The sequence below is a fragment of the Corvus kubaryi genome, unplaced genomic scaffold (genome assembly GCF_017639235.1).
Source record: "Corvus kubaryi isolate FWS band 111438036 unplaced genomic scaffold, C.kubaryi_AGA036_p1.0 37209, whole genome shotgun sequence".
Lineage (NCBI taxonomy): Eukaryota > Metazoa > Chordata > Aves > Passeriformes > Corvidae > Corvus > Corvus kubaryi.
The window spans coordinates 1,253,129-1,272,972 of NW_024581060.1; the positions used below are offsets into that span (position 1 = coordinate 1,253,129).

At 47.9% G+C, this 19,844-nt stretch overlaps 1 protein-coding gene across 5 annotated transcripts in view; it reads left to right on the forward strand.

The window, feature by feature from the left end:
• Positions 1-2,847: 2,847 nt before the first annotated feature.
• Positions 2,848-19,844, forward strand: part of LUZP1 (leucine zipper protein 1) — a 40,588-nt gene continuing 23,591 nt past the window's right edge. Inside the window, exons 1-2 of one of the 5 annotated variants that reach the window (XM_042022540.1) lie at positions 2,850-3,065; positions 17,390-17,578. The gene's annotated coding sequence lies outside the window, so the exon portion shown is untranslated. Of the gene's footprint in view, positions 3,066-9,208; positions 9,414-17,389; positions 17,579-19,844 lie in introns of those variants that run through there. The other 4 variants (XM_042022539.1, XM_042022541.1, XM_042022536.1 and 1 more) reach the window with 4 other exon arrangements.

The window sequence follows — 19,844 nt, forward strand, 5'->3', positions numbered from 1 at the left end:
ACCTCCAGTGTGCCTCCTCCTCTACTCCCCTGTGCCTCTGCCTCCTCTTCCTGTTCCAGCCTCTTTGTAGTTTTCCCTCTTCCTGGTCCCTTTTACTGTTCAGGGTGAGTTGGGCTTCCCTACTTTGCTCCCATCTTTCCTGCCAGTTGGACATTTTTTGTCCAGCACCTTCCCAGCCCAGAAATGAGCCGGAGCTGCCTCCTCACATTGAAGCATCCCTCATTCCACTTGTCCCTTTCTGTAATTTTGTCTGCAGCTTCCATTGACTGCACTAAGTCCCCATCAATAAAAACATTAAAGAAAAAAAAAATTGTTTTCTCTTAGAGCAGAGGAGCTTCCTTAGTTTTCTTTGAAATAATTTCCTTTCCCTGGACAGAAATTTCTAAGTCTCTAACCTCACATCACTAAGCTTTTTTCTTCGAAATACCAGCCTGGGCAGTAGCAGACCTCGTTGTCACAGCCGCTGTACCACCAGCAGCAGCCATGCTGCTTCCACATGACACAGAGCAGGCAGGGTGTCTCCCACTTGGATCCAGAGATCTGACATTTGTCATTCCCTGGGTTTCCATTCACTCTCTTCCTCACACTGCAGACCACACTTGGCAGCTGGTTCAGTTGCCACCTTGGTGAAGGGCTTCTTTCTCTCCCTTTATCAGCTCAGCTCAGTTTGTTTCCCCCCACTTCCCTCCATCACTCATGCTGGGTGGGTCAGGACTTTACCTCATGCCATGTGCTTTCCCTCCAGCAGCAGTCCGCTGTGCCAGTGCTGCTGGCATCTGGTGGCACAGGAGGCTGAGGAGTGTCCCTCACAGTCCTTAGTAAGCATTTGCTCTTGTTTGCACTACTGCTTGATGAGGACTCACCAAAGCCTGAGGCATGGTTGCAATGTTTATCTCTTGGAAGGATGGGTGCTGAGTTTCCAAAACCCAAAGCAGGGTGCCAGCACCACTGGTAGAAAACTTTTCCCCCAGATGTCCCCATAATGGCTGCTAAATGGCTCATTGGGTGCCAGGAAAGATCCTGCACAGCCTGCTGCAGCCAGCAGACCACAATGACCAGATAGTATGATTCACCAAATGGATTCATGTAGATGGTATGAAGGATACACCAAGGAGAGGGCCTGCCATGGGGATACACAGTTCCTCTTCTGTCTGTTCTCATCTCATCCTCTCCTGTTGCCCCCCAGAGCCCCAGTCCATCTCAGGGATGGACTTCCATCTTTGTAATGATAGCAGTTAAACTATGAATACTTTCAGCTGTTTTCACTGTGGAAACCAGTGTGGACAGCAGCAAGGGAGATTATGCCTGAGGAAGGATTCCAAACACTTTTCTAACATGTCTTCAGGTTCTTCTTTAGTCAGAGGAGGCACCATTGTGATCCCTGGCAGCCACTGACAGAACTTTCTTCTCCTGTTTGTTTCATGCTTTTTTGAAACACTTGGGTACCTTTGATGCCAATATCATGCTGCAGCAATGAGTTTCACCATAAACCATATAAAAAAGTATCCAAGCGCAGCCCCATTCCTCTCCCAACTCAGCAAATCCAAGAAGCACATGGAAGACACTAGGCTCTAATGTACACAACTACTGGCAAGCTTGGAGCACTTGCTGAAATAAAAAACTACCTTTTTAAAATTCCATTTCACCTCCCAGTTATACCCAAACACACAATTGCTAGATGTGTATCAAGAGCTGGCTTTGTATTAGCAAACCTCCCTCATACCAGTTTGGAAATTTGAAGTAGCATCTCTAAAGTGGAGAACCAAAAACCACCGAATGCTGTTGCACTGCAGAGCAGCACATGGAGCATGTCTCTACTGCTTGCACTCTGGTGCACAGGTGGTGTCAGGAAAAGGCAAATGCTTTCCCCAGTGAGAACGACTACATAGCCCTTCTCAGTTTGCCTGCAAGCAAGGTATTGTTCATTCTGTATTTTCCTGTGAGCTTGGATTTTAGCTGCAGCCTAGAGAACTCACTCAGAAGTGTTGACATTTCATTGAGAACAAGTGTATTTCAGGCTGTGCTATGGAAACAGGATTAAAGAGTGATATATAAACTCAGTATCACAGCAAGGAAAATACTTTATCAAAAGTGTGACAAGCCAGACCACCTGACACTTGAAGCATCTTCCTTTGGCGTGGTCTGAAATAAAACAGTGTTGTAGAGACAACTTTGGCTAAGAACTAGCCAAAGGGGACAATAGGTTCCGAGCCTGTCATGTTTCGCTGCCTGGCCGGGAGGCTGGAATTGCTCACTGGCCTCTGACCATGTCTGCTGTGGACTCAGCTGGGCAAGGGCAGCGCGATGATGTACAGAGCACCGTGTCACTTGCCCGGTCAGCAGTCCCGGGGCTCTGCTTACCGCTCAGGTACACCGGGAGCGACTTTTCCGGGTTAGAGTTGTAGGGGGTGTCTCTTGTCTCTGATCCCATCTCGGCATCCCCAGGCTTCAGATACCAGAGGTGGAACCAACCACACCTAGATTGACCACCAAGTCCCAAACTCTCCAAGAGATGGCACTAAAGGGGGGATGCGACAGGAAAGGAAGACAAAACCTCGCTGTTCCACCTGGCGCGGGCCTCTGCCCTGTTTTTAAAGAGCCGGGACCGGCACTGCCCGCCCCGACACCAAAGCCCCGAGGCAACAGTAGCCCCGGGCCAGGGCTAGAGAAGGGGGGGTGTGACGGGCTCTGGAGCACGAACCCACCGTCAAACCAGCCAGCGCCTGCGCTACGCAGCGTTCACGACACCCAACCCCGCCCAGTTCCTCCCTGGGGCCCTTCGGAAAATTTCCCCGCCCTGCCCCAAGCGCCTTCCGACCCCCCCCAAAATGGCGGCCGCTCCCTCCCCGCCCTCTCCAGGGCCGTGAAATTGCACCGCGGCCCGGCCGGGCCGGGCCACCAGCTCCCGCCCCACTCCCGCTGACGTCAAGCACCGCCCGGTACCGCGTCCCTCCCCTCATTGTCAGCGCCCGCATCCGCCGCCCGAGTCCCGGAGCCCCTCGCGGGCTGCGGCTGCCCAAGCCCGGGCTGGGAGGGAGGGAAGCCTGGCCGCTCCTGCTGCCTAGGTAGGCAGAGGTGGGCGATGAAGGGGTGGAGGGCGGGGGGTGCCGCAGATCGGCGGGGCGGGGAGGAATTTGAGGCATCCGCTTTGTCTTTGACCACCGCCGCCTTCCCGTCCCTTCCCGTGCGGGCGAGCGGGTGCCTCAAGGCCGGGTTGCCCGCGGGTGGCGGCGGTGGCTGGGACCCCCTGTGGGCGACCTGGCCCTGAGGCGCCCGCCGGGGCCTCGGCTCCCGCTCGGAAATGGAGCCGCCGTCGGGCTCCTTCCGACGGGACCGGAACAGCCGCTTTCCTGAGCGGAGATCGGCTCCGTCCCCGCCCGGGAAGGGCACGGTCCCACCGGTCCTCCTTGTCGCGGGCTGCCCCTAAGGAAGGTCCTAAACCCATTGGCTGGGGCTTGGTGGAGTTGAGATTTTGGTGGTTTCCAGGCGCTTAAGGCATTTTCTGTGGATAACCATTTTTCTCCTTGCTGCAGCCACATGCTCCCTTTCCTGTTGCTTATTTTTCCTGAATTCCCCCTTCTTTGCCAGCCCGCCCACGTTTATCATATAATTAATAACGTTCTTTTATATATGTGCTTTTCTGATGCTCTGACTCTGTTAATCGCTTTAGTCTTCTTTGCTCCCCCGTCGTGAGGGAATTTATTGATGGAGCATTGTGAAACTTTTCTTTTCCTCTTTCGAAAATTTCTGAAACTTACCCCATTTGGCTTTGTCAGGTGTCCCATGTGAAGCCATTGGCACCGTAGACCTTTGCTGGTTGTCCTTGGTGATTGTGCTTTCATTGCAAATCTGCATTTTCCCCTTCTAATGCTACATCTGAAGCCTTTAAACCAATTAAATACAAGTTAAAGTGACCATCCCAAATAATCAGCACATTTGAGTTAGGTGCAGTGGGATTAGATTTTAATTGGTCCGTAAATTCTGTTAAAATGTTCAGCTGCTTTGTGCGTTGGGATCGTTGCTTATCAAGTCTCTCGCCGAGAGCTGCTGGGGGTGGGTGAGCGCCACAGTGATGAGAGTGGGAAGGGGGATTTTCACAACCTGGAATAGTCTGTGGCATTCCGTGTTTAGGGGAAAAAAATGCAGTAACTTACCACATGCCTACAGCCTCTTGGCAGAAGTATGCATCTGCTGACCTGCAGGACATTGAGGGGGGGCGTTTTTCCCCAGTGTTACAGTCTGTGCGAGTACAGAACCAACAGCTCTGTGCTCTGGTCAGTTTGTGCAGCCAGTAGCCAGCTGGCATATTTCAGCAGGGACAGCGTGCTCTGTGGCTGGTTTGTATCTGCGGCACTTGCAGAAGTGTAATTCCTCCATTGTATTGGCTCTGCAGCAGTAAGGACTGCACAAAACGGTCGTCACTGCCTGCCAGGCTGACACCCCCACCCTGGGGCTCCAGGAGGCCCGAGGGAGTGATAGTGGCGCAGGGGCCTGGCATGCAAGACCCCTCCTGGGCGTGGGGCCCCCTTGCCAGCATCGCGCTTGGACGCCTGGGGCTGCTCAGGGCAGCCAGCCCTCTGTAACGCTGGAAGGAGGAGGAGGACATGGAGAGCTGATTGCTGTGTTTCTTTTGGACATGTGTCTGAAAGTTCCTGTGGGAAGAAATGAATTGAGGCAAGGGAGTGTGGGACAAAAGCAGAATTTAAGCGAAGTCAGGTCCCCATTAACTAACCCCTGTGTCTCCTGGTCTGAGTAGTTCTTCAGCCTCAACTTCCTCATAATACTATGAAATGGTAAAGTTTCTGCACTCCTGGACAGGGCAATCTGACCGATGTTGACTTCTAGGAAGTAGAAATAAGTTACAACAGCATGGTCTTTTCACCAGCCTTCTGGCTTTCTCTGTGTTCTGAAAATTGCCCAACTGAGAATAAGTTACTGTTTTTCTTTATTTAATATGAGGCTAGGAATTGTAGGCAAAATAACTCTTGTTAAAAAAGAGAACTCTCAAATGTGGCTATTACAAGAAATGATAATATTTAAAAACCCGGTATGCCTTGCAGTCTAGACCACGTTATTTTGTATGTTCAAATGGGTTGGTGATTATATCTTCGAGCATGACCTTATCAGAGTATTGTTCCCAGACACTCTGAGGTTGTGCACGTCCTCCGTGAAACCTTTCCTTCCCCCTGTGGGCTGCAGCTGGTGAGGAACCAGAGGCCTCTTTCCTCATGGAAGTTTTTCAGGAAGTATGGCTGGCATTACTGAGCCAAATGACAAAAAAGGACAATTTTGATGCAATTGTTACACTAAAATGAAGCATATAATCTCTTTAGAAGGTAGTTTTGATTGGAAGATTCCCATGAGGGTGATGATTCGTAGCAGTAATATGTTTTGCACTAATTAGTGGACAGCAGATCATGGGGGTCCTTAAAACGTGTTGGAGTGGAGAACCTTTGTTGTGATGGTTATAGCATGGTTACTTATGTCTTCCTAAGTTGAAGGCCTGCTGTACACTTTTTGCCTTGGGTAATTGTTGTATTCACACATGTGAAGTAGAAAGCATGAATGTTTTCAAATACTTGGAGATAGCTGATGAGCAAGTGTTCTTTGCTAGCACTTCCTGCATTCCCAAAGCTGGTGGTTGGCTGTGTCCTTCCATACTTTTATTCTCTCTGCTTTCAGTGGGCTGAATCTTTGGAGGGCTTTAGTCCTTTAAAGTGATCTCCTCTTCCCTCCATAGCCACCAAAGGTGTGATTAATCTCCCTGTCCAAGCTCAGCTGTTTGCCAGGGTAACAGGGGCTGTCAGCCTTCTCCTGATGGCGACTGCAGCCACTCGCTGCACACATTGTGGACAGTCGCATCTCTCTGGATTTGAGGGTTTAGAGCTGGTGACAGAATCAGTTTGGTGGAAAACCCACAAACCATTTGCTCTTAACTGTCCAGATTTAGGAGCCTTCATAACCACCCTGACTGAGAAGGCATGCCAGGCATGCCATTCCTGTGAAGTCAGTGGGGTTTGGGTTGATTCAGCAGCCTGAAAACCAGTGCTTTTTGAAATGATCAAATATAAAGTGTGGCACTGGATGTTAGCCATCAGAATGTGGCAGTTTAGGCCTTAATGCTTTTGTGTCTCTGGTGGTGTCTTAGGTTTTGGCAGTGATGTTCCCTTGCTGAGGCCCTAATCTTGGCAGATAAGGGGTTGTAAGGATGCCTGAGCTCTGTGTTCTTTAACCCTCACCAGGGTGGAGTAAGATATGCAGGTGCAACACACAGCTTTACCTAAGTGTGACAGCAGCATGCACACGAGCATGAATGCTATGCACAGGCAGTTTCTGTTTCCTTTTCTGTAAAAGAAAGCTGATTGTGGTGCTTTCTTGCAGTAGTTGTGCAGTGAATGTAACATTTGTATTCCTATTTGAATTTCTCATAGAAACACAGTCCAGAAAGGTGAATGCACCCTGTGAGTGATGGACTGGAAGGAGAGGGAGTGTTTAGAAAAAAAATTAGTTTTAATGTTATACTTAGCACTCAGCCTACTCCGCAGCCTTGTGTGCAATGAGAAGCTCTTCCCATAGTAGAGCCCTTTAGGATCCACACCAGTAACCCCAGGAATAAAATGGATCGTTTCTTTGCTGAGGAACAAAGTTGCCAATACACAAGTATAAGAACACATAAGCTGGTAAGTTTGTTTCTTTGTGACAGTGGGCGGATGAGAGCAGCTGCATGCTCTTGTCACGTTGGAGGAGAGACAGGAATTTTCACATCCTCTCCAGTCACGGATCTGGGAAGTGCTACATCAGTGCAGGTGGGCACTGTGCCTGGAAGAGGCGGGTTTGCCTTTCCTCTTGTCCTTACTGCTTTCTCCTCCAAGTGCCTTTTCTAGCCCTACCCCAGCCGACAAAAACCCCATGCAGCCATGTTCAGGGAGTTGATCTGGGTGAAAATTAACCATCAGCATCTCCCTCACTCCCTTTAGCCCTGCCTGTTTCCTAGCCTGGCTGGAGGGCTGCTTTACTCTGGCCAAGGGAGGGGAGCACGAGGCTAGAAGGAGGCAGGCGTGATGCAGGGCCACCTGAAAATGACTATAAAACTTAAGTTTGAGGATCTGGTCCAAAGTCTGTGAGGTCACTTGTGCAGTGATAGCATCCTTTGAGCACACTTAGTATTGCTGCCTGTGTTGAGATCTCTGTCACCACCATGCACCACCATCACAATGAGTTTGGACATGCTACCTTTGCAAAATTCCTGCTTGTGCAAAATGCTGCCCAGGTTTGGGCAGAGGAGTAGAGACATCATGTTTAGAGGACTTCGGTGGAAAATTTCCTACATTTATTAAGTCCCAATCTTTTTTGCCCTGTTTGTTAGAGCTTCATTGGATTGAGCAAACCTCAAATGTCTTCTTTGCAAAGTAACTTTAGAGTCCTATGATCTGGACTCTCAACAGCTGTATTGAACTTGGGCCAGCAAAGTGCACTGGTTTCACATGTGTAAATACTTTGTGTGAGCTGGAAACTTCTGTATGGCTGCTCCTTGGCCTGCTGCAGCATGATAGCTGTCATCCTGCCCTGCCCTGTCTGTCAGGGGACCAGCTGTCCACAACCCAGCCATGTCCACTATCTTCCCTTGGTGGCAGGCGCAAGGCAGACTGGCCTGGTTCCATGGGCAAGTCCCACTTCTGGCAGGTGGGCTCCTGGGTGCTCTAGGATGAAGTAGTGGGAGACATGCACTGTCAAGTGGGGATAACTTCCTCATCACTCCTCCTTGCTGTCTGCCCTGGTTTGCAAGGAATGTGGTGGTTTTGCTGCTTCAAGTCACAAAGGGGAAAGTGTAGGATTTAATGATCTTTAATCAGTACTGGGTGGACAAGCCCCTGCATTGTAAACATTTATAATTCTGAATTTACTTAGCTAATTGGTTTTTAAGTCATAGTTTGACCTGCTGTACTGCCCAGGCCATAGTATCAAACCTTACTTAGTATTGAATTAACTCATTAACTCAGCCAGTTTTGAGGTTTGTGATTTCAACTTGCAAACTTGATGCCTGGAGGGGGGGGGGGGAAGGGGACATTGATCTAAGTAAGATTTTTTTGCCACAAAACCCCATGTTTCTTGCTTGGATTTGTGATTGTTTGGCTCAGAAGTAGTAGGACAGATTTCATTCAGACCCCTTGCGAATAGTGTTGTGGCTATCCTTGAGTGTGCACTGCATGCCTCTGAGAAAGCAGAGCAGCAGGAGATGAGAACCAAGGCTTTCTTTATCCTGGTAGGATTCAGCTTTGGTGGTTAATATTACAAAACCACTGGAACTTGGGGCTCATGTGTCAGGCTGCGAAGTAGGAGAGGAAAGCATCTGTGGCTGTAGGCAGCTGATGTCAGAGGGCTACCTGACCTGTGTCATGGCACAGCAGTCCTGTGGGGCAGCTGAGGAAGGTGCCTTCTGGTGACACACATCACCTCTGCTCCAGGACAGCAGCTCTCCCACTCTGGGAGCCAGTGGGCTCCCATTGACTGGTTCCCATCTCCTCCGAGGGTGCAGGAGCAGGTCACAGCAAGTATCCTGCACTGGAAGTGCAAGTGCTAAGGTAGGTAAAGGTGCTGTGGGAGCAAAAGAAGGGAGCATGTTGTTGTGTGACACAGTAGGGCCTGTTTTCCTACTTCTCATGTAAGTGTTGCAGTGTTCTAATTGACCTCTAAAAATGGTAGCTTCATCCTAAGCTGAAAATTTCTTTCTACATGACTGATCATGATGAGCATAAGCTCAAGCAACCCTTTAATTAGCTCAAGAATGTTTCTCTTTACCTTGAATGCTTACTTTTCACATTTTCCTCTGTTGCTGCATGCAATGCAGTGCTTGCAGAAAGGTAACGCTGGACTGTGCAGCAAAGACTCCTGACAGCATGGCTCTGCTGCCTGGTGTCATCAGCCCTGCCACCCGTACTGCATGCCGCACAGCTCTGTACAGATGGGAGTGACAGCTTTTGCTGCAATGCTGCACCCTCGGTATGTGTTGCAGCAAAATCTGTCAGACTTTTTCACATTGATTATCGAAATTGCTTTAATTTAAATTGCTTTTATATGCATTATCTGGGTCTTAAGGTTCAGCACTGGCTTGTGTCTTTCCCACTGGATTGGTTTAAAAATCACAGGATATGTTTCCAAAGCTGAAAGGAGGCTGCAGAAGCTACAAGGTTGTGCTGATCATCTGATTCCACTGCAGCACTTTCAGCTGCTTGTGCCTTTGAGGTGCCTGTGCCTCACGTGGGAGTGCAGTGGGTTACTTTAAAGGGAAAATCTGATGAAACTTCTTCAAGAACTTGTTGTTACATGTGATATCTTAGTGGAATTTACCGGAATGGAAAGGAGAGTCCTGACCTAGGATCTGGAACAGAGCTGCAAAACCATTAATTTCTCAGGTAGTGTGAATCATTTGGAAATATGTCTGTTTTTGCTGGAAAACAATAATTCCTGGATGATAACAAATACCTGCTAGTACTGCTTTGTGGTGAGAATTTGAACTTGAAGCAATTGAGAATTCGTAATGAAGCCTCTCACTCTTTTGTCTGCATCCCATTCTGTATAGCTGCTCTTCAAGATTGTTTTTAATGTTGTTGAATGTGACTAATGTCTTTGTATAAAGGTATCCTGTGTTGATGTTTCTGTGTGAGTTTTGGCTGTTAGTATATTGTAAACTGCCTGCATATGCTCTAAAACTCTCTGGATGTTACCTTTTTGTATTGGGCAGAGCATAGGAACAAGAAGCACAGTTTGGAATAGGTCTTTTCCTTTTTTCTGTAATCACTGTCAGAGGTGCTGTGAAGGGGAGAGCGAGTATCAGCAGTGCTTTGGGAAAGCTGTGAAATTGTGTGTTTGAAGGTGACTGCAGAACAATGGTGCAGTGGAGCATTACCAGCTGTGGAGGTGGGGAACTCTTTTCCAGCAGTGATGGGAAGATGGGGAGGCTCCCTGAGGTGTAGACTCTGCAGAGTGTAGACCACATAGGCTGCTGGTAGCTGGTATGTAAGAGCTGGGCTGAGAGGCTGGCTTGAGGTGCAGGCAGAGTGAAACAGCAACTGCTGAGTGCAAGGAAACAGCTGTGCCCTGCTGACTGCCTTGATTGCCAGGTGGCACTCCTCGGGCCTGGGTCACCTGCCCCTCATTTCCCTCCTCGAGCAGCAGGAGTGGCAAGCCCCATTCTCTAGCCTGCTTTCTCTGGCTGTCTTACAACAAAAACATGATCCCAAATCCTTACACACAGATCAACTCCATTCACTTTCCTCTGCTCCCTACACTTTGAGCTGATTTGCAGAGCAGGGTGGGTTTTTTCTTTTTTCTCTTTTCTTTTTTTTTTCCTTCCTTTTTTCTTTTTCAGTAATCTCTGCCCTGTGTGCCTCTAGTGACTGCTGTGACTGCAGGAGCATGTGGCTGAGAGTTCAGCACAGTCCTTGCTTTGGAGCGCAGCTGTGTGTGAGCTGGTGGGGCACAAAGATCATCTCGCCTCTGCAAAAGCAAGAATGGCAGCAGCAAGCTGGACAGGCTTAGCGAAGCATTGGCAGCATGGCAGTGACTGCATGTGAGGCAGATCAAGAGAAGGTTGTTCTCTTCTGTTCAGTACTGGTGAGATGGTGTCTGAAGCGTCGTGAGATTCAGGTGGGTATTTCACTAGACCAGGTTGCTTAAAGCCCCATTCAACTTGACCCTGGTCACTTCCAGGGATGGGGCATCCACAGCTTCTTTGGGCAACTTGTGCCAGTGACTCACCACCTTCACAGGGAAGAATTTCTTCCTAATATCTAGTCTTAACCTACTCTCTTTTAGTTTGAAACCATTGCCCACATCCCATCACTACAGTGCTTGGTAAAAAGTCTCTCTGTGTCTTTCTTATAAACCCTCCTTATATGTTGAAATTATTTATATTTAAATATTGAAATATATTTATATATTGAAAGGCCACTGTAAGGTCTCCCCAGACTGAAGAACCCCAACTCTCTCAGCTCTTCTTCACAGAAGTATTACAGCCCTTGGACCTTTTTTTGTGGCCTCTTGTGAACCTGCTGTAGTCTTTCTGAGGATGCCAGGACTCCAGATGCAGTGCTCCAGGTGGGGTCTCATGAGAACAGAGCAGGAGAAACACTTCCCTTGACCTGCTGGCCATAATTTTTTTGGTGCAGCCAAGGACACTGCTGGCTTTCTAGGCTGCAAGCACACATTGCTGGGTCCTGTCCAATTTTTTGTCCACCAGTACCCACAAGTCTATCTCTGCAGGGCTGCTCTCAATCCATTTATCTGCCAGTCTGGACTGATGCTGGGAATTGCCCTATTCCAGGTGCAGAAGTTGCAGCATGGTAAATTCTGACTGAACATAAAGGAAAATAATTTTCTTCTTGAGATTGTTCTGAGAGGAAACAGGGCCTGAGGGGTTGGGGGATTTCTGACGCTGGAGATTTTCACAACTTAATGCAGTCCTGAGCAACCTGCTCCAGTTTTGGATCCTAACCCCGTTTGAAATTGGAGCTGCACTGGGGTTAACTTCATCCCCTTACTGCCAAGTAAGATGAGAGAGAAAATGTGAATTTCCTACTCTTTCTCTCCTCTGTAGAAAGGAGGAGCATGGTGGGGGAAGCAGTGTGGTCCTGTCTCAGTACAGCCACGCCAGTCCTTCCTTCCTATGAAACATCCTTCCTTCCTTCAGTCCAGGGAGTACAAGGGGAAAAAGGACATGTAAATAACAATGCAAGTGAGCACAGTTAGACAGCCATGCCCTGGAAGAGTGCTGGAGGGGATACTCTGATGCCATTTTTGCCTTACGCTCTATTTCTCACTCTCCACTTCTTAAACATGCTGCAAGAAAATCATATCTTGCCCTCTTAGCTCTGATCTTCATTTAGGATAATATTCAGATAAATTAATGCTTGGCGGTAAGCCTGTAGGTTTCATCATTAGCATCTTGTGTAATGCTTGCAGGAATACATGTGTTCCAAGAGCAGTAGAATTTGTCTGTTGCCCATTAGTTGACAACCTTGGTTAACCAGTGGACTTAAAAGCAAATGCAGGCTGCCCTGTAGAACTGCCTCTTTCTTGTTAATACAAGGTATTTCAAGATGGTTATTTTTTTAGCAGCATGAAGTGGAGGATTTGGAACAAAGCTTTCATGATTGTCATGAGTTGAGTGGCGTCTTTAACCCTTTCATGCCCTATGGACAAGAGGCTGGTGGGAGATGGAAGAACTTTGAAGTTGGTGTTGTTATTCAGCCTTTTCTGTGGAAGAAGTATGGCTCAGGACCTTCCTGATGGAAATCCTGTCCCACACCTTTTATTCCAAAGAGCTTTTTAGCTGCCTCCTGAAGGAGGCAGCTGGATGCTGAGGATGATCTCTCTGAGAAGTTACGGCTGTTCTGCTGTTTCAGTGCAGAAGGAGGCACTTTATCCCCAAGCACTGAGGAGACACTTTTCCCCGAGCAAATGGGGAATTACTCTGGCCCATTTTTGGAAAGAAGGAGCAGAGGCCAGGTATCCCTCCACTATCTCTTTCTGCATCCCAACAGTGACTGCTGAATGTCCCAGCCAGTTACCAGATCTTGGACCTCTAGTTTATGGAGAATATCAGATGCCCTCGCAGCTCTTCTCAGAGCAGAGTCTGTAGCGCAGGGCATGCAGCTGGTCTCTGCCTGCTAGGGCAATGAGGTGCCCTCACCTTTATGTCCTGCTTGCCCTCGTCCTGGCACAATGCTGTATGTCTGTGTGTGAAATGCCTGTTGTCATTTTGAGAGGCTCAGCCTGCAAGTGAACATATTCCAGCCATAAATTCATTAAGGCTTCCAAGTGGGCAGTTTTCAGTGGCACAGCTGCCCAGTGTCATAACACCATCTTGGCAGCTTGTCTTGGAGTCTCCCCATTGTCCATGGCGTGTTAATTTTGAGGTTAAAGTCCCCACAGCTACAAGCATGCTCTCACAAAGGCAGCACGTTCCTTAAAAGATCCAGACTGTGATCTGTTGTAAATGTTATTTTATTTACTTCTTTGTTACCTGAGGGTATTTTCAGCAATAAACTGAACACAAAGACTACTGTTAGGATCTTCCAATCCACCCAGCTGTCCTCAGTGAGCAAATCACATTTAAGAGTGATTTATAAGTCATTTATAAGTTCCTGAATACCTCCTTTCATTTGCCTTCTCACTTCCCAGTGAACAAAAAAGCTGCAGGTTGGGAGCTCAGAGGGAAGAAAAAAAGCCAGTTGTTATAAGGGAGTCCAAGATCACAATTAGTATTTTTGGTACAGCCAGGGGACAGAGTTACCAACTGTTTGCATTGGGCCACCTTGAAGGATCTAGAGATTACTGATGGTGTGTTGGTTAGCCAGCCAGCTTTCACTTACCTGGGCAAGTGGTTGTGAGATGCTGTACTCGTGGTTCGCCTAGTTCACGTGATTTTGGGGAGAAATCACCCAGGCTTTGGCTGCACTGCCTGTGAGTCAGTGCCTGTAGTGCGTGGGTACCATGCTAATGCAAGGGCGTCCTGCTGAAGCATCATGCCTCGTCTTGCCTGCCTGCTGTCCTGGATGCTTGCTCAGTTCAGCTGTTGCTCCCACAGGGCAACCAAGTGGCTCTGGAAGAGACCCTTAGCTGGTGGTGGGACCTTGGTTTGGTAACAGCACCCAGTGTCTTGCTTCAGTGTGTGTAGATTTCATGAATTGCAGCCTAAAGGTTTGCCTCAAGCTGGAAGCATGCTGCTGGTGTAACCCAAGCTGCCAGCCTTTATGCCAGAGGTATTTGAAATGGCCGACAGATTCCTCCTGGGCTTTTCATGACAGTGATGTTAACCCTCCTGTTCCCCAGGCAGCTGAGCTGAGGTATGCTGCTAGTCTCTCCCACATCTCTAACAAATGCTTGTTCCAAAAGCTGCCGAGTGGCACAGCTGCAGTGAGCTCCAGCACACACTTGAGCTGCTGCAGTGCTGCCCTGCCAACGTGCCTGCATGCCAGACACTGCAGCTCCCCTAACACACAGCCCTACCACCAGGAGTTTACAGTTCAAGTCTAAACCCTGGTTTGCTCCAAGAGCAGCAGCAGTGGCACCTGTAACCTGAATCAGATTCCTTGGCTTCCTCAGGGGCCCCTCCACAAGTCTAATTGCAGACTTTGTTCAGCTCTGTGCATTTAGGCTGCAAGCACAGGGCAGGCCAGACTGCAGAGCATGCCTGCAGAAGTACTTCCATCCATCTGTCCCAGGGTAGGGTCCTGAAAAAGTGCCAGCAATTTAATCTTCTGCATCTGCACTAAGCAGGGCAAGTGGTGGATTTGCATGGGGGAAGCTGTGTCAGGTGTTAGCCAGGCAAGGGCAATCTTCTTGCAGATGAACCAAGGGGAGCAACAGCTTGCCCTGAAGAGGGATCCCCTCAGCAAGAGCAACTCTACAGAGACTTGGGGTAAAACTTCTACTGATTTGGGAGATTTGTGATTATCATGTTTCTTTCTAGTGGTAGGGCTGTTCTGTTCAATGGGTGGATAGCAATGCTAATGATTTATAAAGTGGACCTACAAGACAGAAGTTAAAACTGGGCTTATGCTTGAATATTGAATTTGTTATCAGAGTAATTAGTCCTAGATTTCTGCTTAGAATTTTTGAGTTAAAGGGCTGTTAGTAAAGATTAATGGAAAATTAAAATCTAGACACGAAATATGAATGATGATTTTTATTTCAAGTCACATTTTATTTCCTTGTGCTACCATGCCATCAATCTGAGGGTCTGTGCAGTACCTGCTGGACCTGCTCAGAACAAAATCCTGTGTGCACGGAGCAGAAGGAAGTGCAGGCCAAGGTGTGCAAAGAGGACAGGGCACCTTTCCTGAAATGGAGCTAAAGTTGACTGTGTAAGCTGTTCCCAAAAGATGTTCCCTAAGGAGTGGGGACAATCCTAATCCATGGGTCACTGTCATCAGTGCTGCTTTATGTTTGTACATAAGCAGTTCTTTGTATGGCTTGGCCTGGATCTTCCCAGACATCTTCTGGGGATGGCTCAGAAGTTAAGCAAGGTCTGTCATGTTTGGAGGCAAACCAGGTTTAAAAGGGCAGGGGTTGTTCCATGCCAGATGGCCTTGGCACAGAGGACAGACCTAAACCAGGCTCATGTACTGATACACGTGTACCCTAATGTTCGTTTTGGTCACTGATGACAGTGCAATCTCCAAGGCGCCATTCATCCACCTGGCCTTAACAAACTGGGATCAGGTGATCTGACAGTGCTACCCTCTTACATTTTTGTCTGTGGGGGATGCCTGAACATTTTTATATTGAATACACAGCTCTAGCAGACTACATTTTGGGTACACAGGTACTATCCAAGGAGATGGACTTCAAGCAGAGAGCTAAGCTAGGTTCTTTCCTCAAACCATACAAAGGTAGGTCTGGGTAGGGTCTTGAGGTCAGGCAGATGGATTTCCCAGCATAGGAGAGCTGGGAGAGATGCCAAGGGGCTGCCCTGCTCACCTTTTCAGTGTCCTGTGATGGTGTGGCACAGCAGCTCTGCTGAGCACTTGGTGCTGAGTTTGTGCTCCATGCTGCAGGTGGCTGAGCCCTGCCTACAAGTGGGCTGTGAGTGGGACTTGGGAGTGAGCCAGCGCAGGCAGCTTGTGAGGAGAGCTGTGCCTCTGAGTACCTGTGACACTGTAGTTGCATCTTCAGCGCAGCACAGAGCTGCCTGCTGATGATGACTGATTCTTGGATAGCATGTCGATGGCCCAGTGATCCCTTTGTGTGGTCATATACTTCAGAGTGCAAACCAATAGCCAAGACCTGAAGACACTATCATGGCAGCAAGATCATCAGGAAAACAGAAATTACTTTACCTGCTGTGTACAGCTCTTAATGTGTCCACAGCATAACTTGCCACCTTCACACAAGATAGTCTTGTACATAGGTAAGAGAAAACTCTTACCTCTGCTTTCTGCTGTCAGTCCTCCTGTTCTCTGTCAAAATCCTTAATGAAGTCTTCCTTATGTCTGCTGCTTCTTCAGCTATTGAGTGTGACTCCATTTAACAACAGTTAGTTACCAGTAGCCATGAATTTGAATGTTGCAGTTCTTTCTCCATTTTCACAAGCTTAAGTTCTTCATACTTCAGACTCTACCTTTGTCTTTAGAGATGACAACCTCCTTAACCTGGGATCAGTCTCCTTTATCAGAGTTTAAGCTAGTTAGGATTATATGTTGCTCTTGATGATGAGCAGTCTTGTTCATTAAGGCTGGCACAAAACTCCCTGCTTAAAATAAGAAAAAAAAAGTTGAAAATTGGATTGTTAAATAATCTGTTGACAGCTCTGTCTTGGGTTGTGACAGGAGGTCAGAATATTCCTGCTGTGAAATTGTGTGTTGCTGCCTCCTTGCAGGGCCTCCACCTTCAGGCAAGTGTTGAGCCAAAGCACTTCTGAAACAGCAGATGCTGAACAACATGGAAGCAAGTATGAGCCGCCTGTGTCCAGCCCACAGCACATATTCAAACAGCCTAGCTGTGCACAGTCTTTTTGGGATTTAAAACACCGAGGACAGGAGTAGGTCACCTCAGTCACCTTGTGTGTTAGCTTCGGGATCAGAGGATTTAGCAGCAGACCTGGATGTTGGGTGTGCTTTGGCTTCACCTTGTAGCTCTGCTGCCTCCGGGAGTGTGCTGAGGGCTGATGTGGATGAGATGAACCCATTCTTTACTCACTGTTGCGCAATGTGGTATCCAAGGTTTTTACGTCTTGTTGAAGTCATAAAGCAAAGCACAGTTGCTGCTACCCCTGGCCTGTTATCCATGAGGAGCCACTGTATGTGGTGTCCATGGCTGCCATAATTCTGGTTTCACCTAACTCCTACAAATCTAGATGGGTTTGACTTTCCTACACAAGGCCATTTTGTTTGTCCTGGATCAGACCACAAGTGTATCTAGCCCAGTATTTTTCCAGTGGCCAAGAGCAAGGCCCTAAGGAAGAGAGCAGAAACAGGGAAAAATTGCGGTAAGTCTGTTTTGTTGTAAGTTTCTCTGTGCTGTCTCAGTCTCCATCCTGGTGTGGCACAGGGACTTACAGAGTTGGATGTGGCTTCTGTACGTTTACTAACCCTCCAAAAATGTCTGTTACTTTATATATTTGCCCCAAACCCATGGAAACTTCTAGTGTCCACAGTGTCCTGTGGCAGAGTCCAGCAGCTTATCTGCATGCCATGAGGAGCAGCATCTCTCCATGTTTGTTGTGACTGCACAGAGGGAACAATTGATCATATCCCTTTTCTCCAAACTAATAATAATTTTATAGTTCTGTCATATTCTTCCTGAGTAATTTAATTTTTCGTGTTTGTAAGGGTATTTCTCGTCAGAAATCATACTTAAGATCATCTTTGTTGCTTATCTGTTCTAGCTGGCAGCAGAGGCTGAGATGGGACTGGAATTGCAAACAGCCTTGGAGATGCTGGCATGCCATGGGTTGATACACTGGCAAATTAATGTTCTCTTCTTGTGTTGCACTTATTTACTAGTAACTCATAGTATTAGACCTGGTTTTTGACCACTGTGGAACAATGAGCTGATAGTTTCCTGAATGGTTGAGGTAAGCTGAAAGCTTGTTATTTTACTTGTAAAATTAAGATGGTTTTTTCCATGTCTGTAATTTAATGCTGATCTGATACTGAATGTCATCTGTCATTTCCCTGGTGAGACTTAGAAGGTCCTTCCATAGATTTTCAGAGCCTTTGCCTCTGTAACTCAGCTAAGAGTGTCCTCGACTGCTTTCACTAATGTGGTAGATTACCGTGTAGATGTAGGGAGGCAGCGAGGGCAGTTCCCGCATTGCCAGAGTCATGTGTGGGCATTAGCTCTTTCAAGAAGCTGTGAGTTCAAAGCTGAAGTGCAAATTCAAAAAGCTTTCTTCTAAAATGCTTATGTAGGTGGGAGCTAATAAGAGCTCTGACATTGTTTTCCTTAAGAAAGGGACCTGGCAGCTGTGGGCAATCAGACGTGTCACTGATGGAGAAAATGGTGCCTTCTTCTGCCTCTGCCTTCTGTGTTCCTGTGCTTCTCACTTTCACTCTTGTTCATACCTTGTACTACTTTGTGCTGGGACAAACATTTTTCTGTCCACTATTTCTTACCTTAATAAGGTTAGTTTTAACCTAGATAAATCCTGCATGAGTGCTTGGGATAGGGGTGTGTGAGTGTGCATAGCAAGAGGGAATATGCAGCTGGGAATAACATCTAGCTCAGCCAGCACATACTGCTCCAGAGCTGCAGTGTCAGGACAGTTTGGGACATCCTTGAACAAGTGGCAACAGACTCTTTAAATGACTGAAGCAGAGCAAAGCATGGGATTCCAGCTTGCAACACAAGCAAGGAAACTTGGGTTTTCATCAGAGCAGGGACCTCAGGAAAGAGAGCTTATAAACCTTATAACAGATGGGCAACAGAAGAAAGAGGACCTGTGAGAATCTTTGAACAAATACTATCAAAAGGTAGAGTATCAGTGATTGGGGCATGGACCCAGACCGGCAGGGAATCTGAATCGTTTCTTCAAAGGAATGAGCTGGTTTTATACACTTTTCTAAGGCGCAGTATTTCCTTACATGGTAATCCTCACTATGTGATCTATCCCGTGTTGCCACATCAGCAACACACTTCCTTCTATGGGATGATCACTCGCTGTTCACCCCTCCTTCAGCTCCTGGCAGGCTCTTCTCCATAGGGGTCTGCCGTGTGACACCTCCTCCCCCCAGGGTCCGGTGGAGACAAGCTTCTCTGTGCTGCCATGTGCTCTTTTGTGCTGCCATGTGCTCTTTTGTGCTGCCATGTGCCTCTGCAGGCAGGTTTTACAGCTTGTAACTCAACTTTATTCCATCTCTTCCCACGGTAGACTAGCTCAAAAAACCTGAACAGTGCCAGCTTCCAGCTTCTTTCTAGAGTATTATCATATGGTCTCAGGGCCAGAGAGCCACTGCTCTGGCAACAGATTTATTTTGGTGGGATGTCCAAAACATGTTGAAAATAGACCATAGAAAAGAGCTGTGCAGCACTGCACCAGTCAGGGCTGCTGGGGAAGCCCAGTAGTGGTGGGTTGGGGTTCAGTGTGATGCCCTGTAGCCTTTTTAGGATGAATCAAATACACTGCTTTCGGAGTTGCTCCCTGACAGAAACGGGCAGCCTGGGCCCCTGCACTTTAGGGTGATTGGCAAAGCTGCTTTCTTCTGAAATGCAGTTAAACTGTGAGAACAGCAGCCTTGCTGGGCCAAGAGGAAATACAACTGGGGCATGGAGTACACGCTCTTACATTGGACACCGTAGCTAGGGCTGCATGGGTAGGGATGAAAGGTGCATCCCATTGTTTGCACTGTTGAATAGCACACTGGGAGGTGTTACGTGGTTGTTTTCTGCTTAAGATCCCCACGTGGGTTTGCCTTGCAGCCACATTGCTGCCTTGGCCTTAAGACACTGGTGCAGGTGTTCTGGGGCCTGTAGGCTTCCTTTTCCCAAAGCTCTGCTCTGTCTCAGCTTTTGAGATCTGCTGGAAGTTCTCTGAATTGCGTTTCTCTGCCCAGGCTGGGCAGGCACCCACACACAGGCTGGTTGCCGGCCTGTCCTTTCATTTCTGTCCAAGGCAGAAAATGGATGGATTGGGAACTGCAGCAGTCCAGGACAGGCAGTAGCTATGGCAACTCCCCAAGCTGTTCCTGTGATAGCTGTAAGGGAGCTGAAAAGCTTTCCTTTTAGCACTTACAAACTTCATTGAATTAATTCTTCCAGGGAGAAAGTCCAAGAGTAGCCAGTTGTCTGTGCTACAGAGTTCATGAGCTCATTTTTTTGGGAAGACCTCTGGGGCAATCCCA